Source organism: Primulina tabacum, chromosome 6, assembly GCF_025594145.1.
Source record: "Primulina tabacum isolate GXHZ01 chromosome 6, ASM2559414v2, whole genome shotgun sequence".
Taxonomy (NCBI): Eukaryota; Viridiplantae; Streptophyta; class Magnoliopsida; order Lamiales; family Gesneriaceae; genus Primulina; species Primulina tabacum.
In genome coordinates, this window is record NC_134555.1 from 37,805,546 (window position 1) to 37,814,259 (window position 8,714).

General features: G+C 35.5%; 1 pseudogene; it reads right to left on the bottom strand.

Moving 5' to 3' along the window:
• Positions 1 to 4,974, bottom strand: LOC142550242 (uncharacterized; annotated as a pseudogene).
• Between the last annotated feature and the right edge of the window lie 3,740 nt (positions 4,975 to 8,714).

The following is an 8,714-nucleotide window of genomic DNA, read 5'->3' on the forward strand; positions in this document are numbered from 1 at the left end:
CTACTGATTATATTTAGGTGCTTTATAACTAGGAACAACGACAGCAACAACATCCACCATTTGTTGAAAATAAACAGAATTCACAGCATTGATAGGAATGCAAGTATCACAGAAAAATCTAGCAACGGCCATATCAACATTAAGTAATGATTCTTTACTTACAAGAACACTTTTGATAGAACGTTGTGCACCAGTAGTAGTTTTTAGTGCAAAATAGTTAGGCATCTTCTCATCTATCTTTTTCTTTCCCTTTTGAGAAGATGCACCAAAAACAGATTAATCTATTCCTTTTGTTCGAGCATGTGGTGGATGCATTTCTTCTTCTAGATTTGTCACATGAGGACCATCGATACTATCATCTTCAAATGATATCGGAGCTATGTTTTTTCTTCACAAGACTTCAAAGATTGTTTCATTTGCTATCTTACATCATATGGAACTTTTTTTATGCCACAAAATCCTCTTTTCTTCCAGCTAAATGTTTTTTCATTCTATTGATCCCTCGACACATTATCGCAATGCAAACAAGTCCAACTTTTTTCCCATCGCGTCCTCTTTAAAATGAGCCAATGCTGGATCAGTTTTGCTTCTTAACGAGCAAACAGGATTATCTGTGGAATTAGATTGCTGAAAACCGTCTGACCAATCCATCTATACAAAAAGTGATATTGAATGATACTGAATCAATTATTATATAAATTACAATATACTAATTCATAAGTAAAATCATATAAATTTTTACCTAAATCATCAAGTATATCATTCTGATTTACCTATTATATATCATCTTGATAAATTAAGAAATGAAAAAAAATCGAATTTGGTTAATAAAACGAAAAATAAATAAAAATTCAATTTCTATCAGCTCATTCAGTGCCAAATTAGTAATTATTTCACATATTTCAAAAGTCTAGTGTTTTAAAGACCTGAAGCCAGAATACTTGGTTGTCACAGAGAATATAAATTTTAAAAGAATAATAAACTCACAATATGATCCCAACTGTCATTTTAAGTGTTAGAACGAGCTGTGATATAGCCTAAGATGATATTTTACTTACTCTTTTCTGGTAAATAATAGCTTCAGAGGACTTTTCAATTAAGATTAGCTGTCAATTATAATGCCAAATCATGATGATTGTCAATCATTTTCTGAATATAGTTTAAACAGTAAATGATTTTGAAAAATAATCTAAGATGACTTCAAGGAAAAATATATGCTATTAACAAATAATATATAGAGAAGAGGATGATTAAGGATGAAAATGATACCAATGTCCAAATATTACAAGAAAAGAAACGAGGAGCGAAGGTGTCGATTTCTTCGGGGTCGAGATTTCCTCCAATAGATGGTATCGATAGAAATTAGATGTCGAGAGAGCTCTCCAAATATGGTGTCAAATTTTTAATATTAATATATCTATTCTCTCATATTCATTTAACATTAACACTCATTATTTATAGATCTCGCTATCCACTCATTCATCTTATTTTTATTTAAAATTAAATAAATTCAATTTCAAATTATTTACAAAATATAAAATATTATTATTTTATATGAATAATAATATGTTTTTATATATTTAGTACGTTGTTTTATCTTATTTTCTAAGTGTCATTTAATTAAAATTTAATTTTATCATAAACTTAAGAAACAATACAACATATAAAATTAAGAAAATTTGCATAAAAACACACAAACATATAAATTAAATGTAAGAGAAAATGTAAAATACTAATTCAAAAGTTGTTGTATTGTGATCAAATATGTTCAACTAAGTCGGCACGAATTTGGTGATGCACATGTATCACGTATTTCGGAATTTGTTTGGATATATTCATGAAATTCTAAGTTTGAGCCCTGGACAGATTGTGCGGGTTCGTCGCCTTCACCGTTGTACCAATTTGTCACGTGAACCCCCTCATCTTCAACAATCATGTTATGTAAAATAATGCATGCTAACATAATATGTTTTAACTTTTTTCTGTACCAGTAACGAGCTGGACCGCTGACAATTGCCCATCGAGCTTGGAGCACCTCAAATGCTCGTTCAACATCTTTTCTTGCAGACTCATGTCTTTCCTTAAAAAGCCTCCTCTTTGGGTTAATTGTAAAATATTAGGGCATGTCTTAATTATAAATAGGATTAATCAAGCCATAACCCTAGCCACCCACATTCACAAATTTATTCTGTTTCCATATCAGTATATTTATGATTTCGTCACATAATTCATATCTGTTATTAAAACAAGCTAACCGAACACTAATTTTCAAGATTGACTGAGATAATTGTTCTAAATTCGGAGAAAATAGCATACATACTAATGTCAGTCTTGCTGAACTGACAAAGCATGCAAGATGGTAGGACCATAGTATGCAAGCTGAAGTGTAATATGCTCTCTTCTATGTCAAATGAACTGTAGAGACATTTTGAGGAAATGTTGAATGCTGTTGACATTCAAATACACATGCAAGAGTTGCATAGTGCATGAAACTCGCATAATGATGCACGCCACTTTCAAGGAACACATTACTACACGCATGCAAGATGAGGCTCTTGCCCATGAGCATGATGTAAGTATGATTGGGCTTAATGAGAAGGTGGTGGGCCAGGAATTTGACAAAGCCCGATAAGTCAGAACATATTTGCTTCACTGCAAGAAGTCTGGACATAAAAAATTATCTGGGCCAGAAATGTTTTGGCAATAATAAGTGAATGTCCAAGTAAACACGATTTCAACAACAACCAAAAGAAAACAAGATAGTCTAAACCAAGCACATTTGTGGCACGTTAGGCTAGGGCATATTTCCCAAAGAAGGATGCACAAGCTAGTGGGAGATGATATGTTTGACTCGTCAGACATAAACTCTCTGAGAGACATGTGAGTCCTGTCTAAAAGAAAAATGGCCAATGCCCCTTTCCTAGGAAAAGTGGAACGTGCACATAATCTGTTGGATTTGATCCAAATAGATGTGTGTGGCCCGCTAAGTGTTAGCGTAAGATATGGTCATTCCTACTTCATCACCTTTACCGATGACCATTCGAGGTTTGGGTATGTGTATTTGATGAAATACAAGTATGAAGCCTTTGAAAAGTTCAAAGAATTCAGAGCAGAAGTAAAGAAATAATTAGGAAAAAGTATTAAAACACTACGATTAGATCGAGGTGGAGAATACTTGAGTATTGAGTTTCAAGACTACCTTAAAGAGAATGAGATTCTCTCATAGTGGACTCCGCCTGCCACAACCCAGTTGTATGGTGTGTCAGAACGTTGTAATCGGACGAGATGAACATGGTTCGATCTATGATGGGATTCAAATAGTTTCCGCCATCCCTTTGGGAATATGCGCTTGAAACAGTGGCAAGATTGTTGAATCAAGTCCATACAAAGGCAGGGAATAAAAATCCATATGAGATATGGATGTGAATGCCACCCAAATATTCTTACTTATGAATATGGGGATGCCCTGCTTACCTGAAGCAGGCAGTGGGAGACAAATTGGATAGTAGAGCCAATTTTTTGTGCTACTTTGTGGAATATCCAAAGAATTCTGTTGGATGTTACTTCTATTATCCTAGTGAAACAAATGTGTTTGTTTCAAGGATGCCACCTTCTTAGAGAAGGAGTTTCTATTGGATAGAAAAGGCAGGATGATAGAACTCGATGAGATTTGAGAACCTCCTACTACACAACTAGTAGAACCCACACCCCAACAACCAATCAAAGAAACACAAGCTCTTAGAAGATCCGAAAGGATCTCAAGGTCGCCTAATAGGTTGAGCTTGCTTCTTGAAGAGGGCCAATGTGAGCCCATTCCTGGATGTGATGCAAGAAATTTCAAGGAAGCATTGTCTGATGCCGATTCATATAAATGGCTTGAAGCCATGCAGTCAGAAATGGACTCTATCTATTCAAACAAAGTCTGGACATTAGTGGATCCACCTGAAGGAATCGTTCCCATATGATGCAAATGGATATACAAAAGAAAGCTTGGGGCGGATGGGAAGGTAGTGACCTTCAAAGCAAGACTGGTTGCAAAAGGTTATACTCAAAGGCAAGGAATTGACTATGAGGAAACTTTTTCACCAGTTGCTATGTTTAAGTCCATTAGAATACTACTAGCCATAGCAACATGGTATGACTATGAGATATGGCAAATGGATGTAAAAACTGCATTCCTCAATGGAGACATTAAAGAAGAGTAATTAATATTCCAATCGTGGACCTGATTAGAAGAATACACAAAGGAGATCTGAAGAAAGTTCGTAGGAAATTCATCAAGAGCTATCTCAGCTAACATCGGGATAGTTGGATCCTCCGGGCAAGGAAAAGTCTTAACAAAAGTTGCTCATTTTTGATATATTCTATCTGTTAAATAATACCCCTTCGTATATTGAGTCTCGTTGACCATTAAATTAATATCTAGGGAATTTTCTTGCAAGACGTTATTGAATATGAGAGATTCGTACAACACGTTAAGATTGTTACATGAACCGGCAACACCAAAGAATGCATGCCATATCCACAAGTCTTGAGACGCAACCGCTTCAAGCACGATGGTTGGTGACCCATGGCCTCTTGTAAACTGGCCTTTCCAAGCAACTGGGCAATTTTTCAATTCCAAGCGCATGCAATCAAGGCTGCCCAACATTTCAGGGAACCCGTGCCTCTCATCATGCATTTGAAGAAGACGTTGAACATCATCATCATTTGGTCTTCTCAAAATCGATCACTAAATAGTTCAACCACATATTCGAAAAACTTGAAAAGACACTTGATGGCAGTTGATTCAGCCATGCATAGGTACTCGTCAATATGGTCGGCCGGGACTCCATACGCCAATTGGCGAATTGTAGCCGTGCATTTTGTTAGTGGTGACAAGCCTTTTCTTCTCGCAGCATCGTCCTTATGCTGAAAATACGGTGAACGATTCTCAAGTGCAGTCACTATTCGAAGGAATATTTCTCTTCGCATGCGAAATCGTCTTCGAAATATTTGATCTGGATACACCGGTTTGTGGAGAAATAATTATTGAAGAGCCTCGCATGCCCAGCTTCATGATTTATTTTAATGAACCTTCTTCTTCGCCGCATCATGTTATTACTTTGACATGCTTCAACTATTTTTCGGCTTTGTTGAAGTATCAATGACATTAGCTCTTTCTCCGGATCATAATATTCGTCATCAACTTCAACTTGGACTTCGTTTTCACTTGTTGAGCTAGACCTGGAACTACTTGAATATTGAGACATTTTGGAGTAAACAAATTCAAGTCTACGTGTTTGCCAAATGATATGTTTGTAGAATGAAGAATTATAGAGCACAAAGTGTCTATATATTTTTAAATTTGCAATGGCTATATTCCAACGGCTACTTTCCAACGACCAAATTTGCAACGGCTATATTCCAACGGCTAATTTCCAACGACCAAACTTGCTCTAGACTTAGAGGTCCTTGCCTTCTTCGTGCAAACAAGGTGATCAACATAATGTGGAGTAAACAATGGACGATCTTTTACGATTTTCCACACATGCTCGAGATTAAATTCGATGCCGTTATTTTCCTCGTGATATTTTTCATACGCAAGCCGTAGTATATCCTCATCATTGTGACCGCTACGATATGCACTATAAATGCTCTTGTAATTTGCATTGAATCGATATACTTTTTTTTGGATGGTTTTGTGCCAGTACGATCGTATGACACTTGCACTTCTATTTGGTGTACTTGCGGGACGATTGTCATTGTAGCATCTTGCAACACGTCCCCAGAAAGCTTCTACCTTTTGATCATTGCTGATGATTGGGTCATCGTTGATAGTGACAAACGATCTCGCTAAGACATCGTCTTCAAATTTTTTCCAGGTTGACCGTTTTTTCTACCCTTAGCGCCAGAATCCACATTCTCCAAATTTGCGACTTCAATTGGGGATTCACGGTCGGACAATTTAGTCTCTGGGACGAAAGTCGGGGTGGCAGGTTCATTTTCCGTCGGAGATGTGATTAGATGAATAATTTGGTGGATATGAATTATATGGATAATTTGGTGGATATGGATTATAGAGATAATTTGGTGGATATATGTGATGTGGATAATTTGGTGGGTATGAAAAATATGGATAATTTGGCGGAATTTGTGAATTTTGAGAAGAAGTATTTTCTTCCGACATTTTTGGATAATTCACGCAATTTCTAAAAAAATCTCGGTAATTTTCATCCATTTCGGCACGAAGTAAGAATTTAGAAATAGATTTTTCAAATAATATTGATATAGTGAAAATAGAAGAGAGAAGATTTTTTTAGTGATTTATGATGTAGAATAATATGTTTGGATGTTTGAAATAATTTGTGGAATGTGTGAGTATTTATATATGAATATTTAATTTTTTTTATTAAAGTAGCCGTTAATTAGTCGTTAAATAGCCGTTAAAATAATTTTTTAATAATTTTAATAAAACTAACAGTTACTATTTTAATATTATTAAAAATAAATAATCTTTATTTTAACTATTTAAATAAATTATTAAATTAAATAATATACATATATATTATATATATAAATACATGTAATTAATGGGGACCACCCTTTCACTTTCAAATTCAAAAAAAAAAAATAAAAAAGAAAAGAAAATGAAGTGATGCGGACATTCAAACATTTGAACGCCCACATCATGTTGCACAAGTGGGTGTGTGATGACATCACTCACATTGATATTAACACTTCATTTGTGTTCAAACCACTAATGTAGATGCCCTTACAAGTTATATTGCTTCTAATTTAAATAAATAAATAAATATGTATATATTATTTTGTTTTTTAATAAAATAAAGAAACCTGGCTGCTCCATAAGAACCGGCCGGTTTTACAGTTTTTCGATTTTTACCCGTTCTCATCGGTTTTTAGCGGTTAAGCCACTTTTCGAGGTTTTGACATATGATCGGACCAGCCTGGTCACCAATTCAATACCTATTTTAAATTTTAAATTTTAAAAAAAATTACGGTTAATGAATATAAATTTTAAAAAAGAAATTATCGAAAAACCTCAAAGACTACATCAATTTCAATTTCAAAAACAAAACGTAATAATCGACAAAGACTAATATAAATTTCAAAAACATAAATGTACACAACCAAGAAAGAGCGACAAATTTTAGAAACATAAGCGTAAACAACCGGCAAAGATTAACATAAATTTGAAAAACATAAGCGTACACAACCAACACACCTATTATAGGCCACGCCTATTCGCAATTGTTGCAACCATTTTCATATGCCAATGAAGCTGGGTCTCCATCATTCCACTAGTATCCGCTATAAGTATATCATAAATTTTTTGCTCAAGTTTCATTTGCTTTGTAATCATCTCGATTTATTTTCTCTTTATCTCAGCTTCCTTCATCGCCAATTTTTCCCTTTGATATTCATGCATTTATTTCCATTTCACTTGATGTTCTCCAACGTCTGTAACTTTGGGTTTGTTCTTTCTTTTGGCCCTTTGTTGCCCTATTGGATGTGAGCTGTAACGCCTCGAATTCGACGATTGTCCTCACTTTACCAAGACGAATCTTTCCAGCATGTTTATGTTCCTACTCACACGCATCCTAGGAAACTTTCCAGGGGGTCACCCATCCTAGAATTGTCTCAAGTCAAGCACACTTAACTTTGGAGTTCTTATGTGATGAGCTTTCGAAAAGAAGATGCACCTTCTTGATATGAGTAGTACATATCAAATCTTTTAAGCCCTCCTCAACTGCACAGTCTCATACCTGAATAGTTTTGGAATACCTCTCCTTCTAGTGTAAGATTGGTTCACTCGTGTTCCCTTCACCTAGAAGCCTGCCAGGAGCCGCTCATTGTCCGTGAAACATCATGGCACCGACGATCACCCCCCGTCCTCTTCGACCCCGGACCTCACATGAGTGGCTTTCAAAGTCATCATCAGTATCCAAATTTGTTGAATAAATATGTGCCCCTGACTCGAAAGTCTCGACTTGTTGACAACATGAGGACCAAGTGACTAGGATCGCAATCCATTGCAATCTTCCTCATGTACTCGTACTTAAACGGCTTATTATTGTGTGATGTTTTCACCATGTCACGTGGATCAACTAAAATATTATCGTCATTTTTACCACTAGCCCGATTGTTGAAGAAATTGTTGTACCATCCCAAAAACTTTTCAACATCGTGCATAACTCGATAGTAATGTGACTTTATCGCCATCCATTTTCTCTCTGCATGACTTTTGTCATTATAGTAGGCGACAATATTTTGCCAAAAATGCTTATTATTTTGTTCATCACCAATTTTTGGGTCGTTTTTAGTAGTACCTAAGCTCTTGCAAGAAATTTATCCTCCTCGGTTGAACATATCACCTTTAATTTATGACGAGGGACATTCTCATCATCCTCGAGATTAATATTTTCTATCTCAGGTTGCATCAAGTGTGGTGGAACTTGAGAGCATAGCCTTGACATTGGTACCGTCCTATGAGAGCCCAAATTCCCCAAGCCCAGCCCATTTAGTAATTAATATATATAAAAAAAGAAAAAGAAATGCTAAGAAGCATCGTGAATCTCCCGTAATCTTCTTTCTGTTCCAAGTTTCTTATTTCTTTCTCCTTCAATTTCAAATCTTCTTCCATCGATTGTAGTCACACCGGTGATCCAAAAATTAAAATAAATACATATTCGGAAAGCCCGTGACAAGAGCTA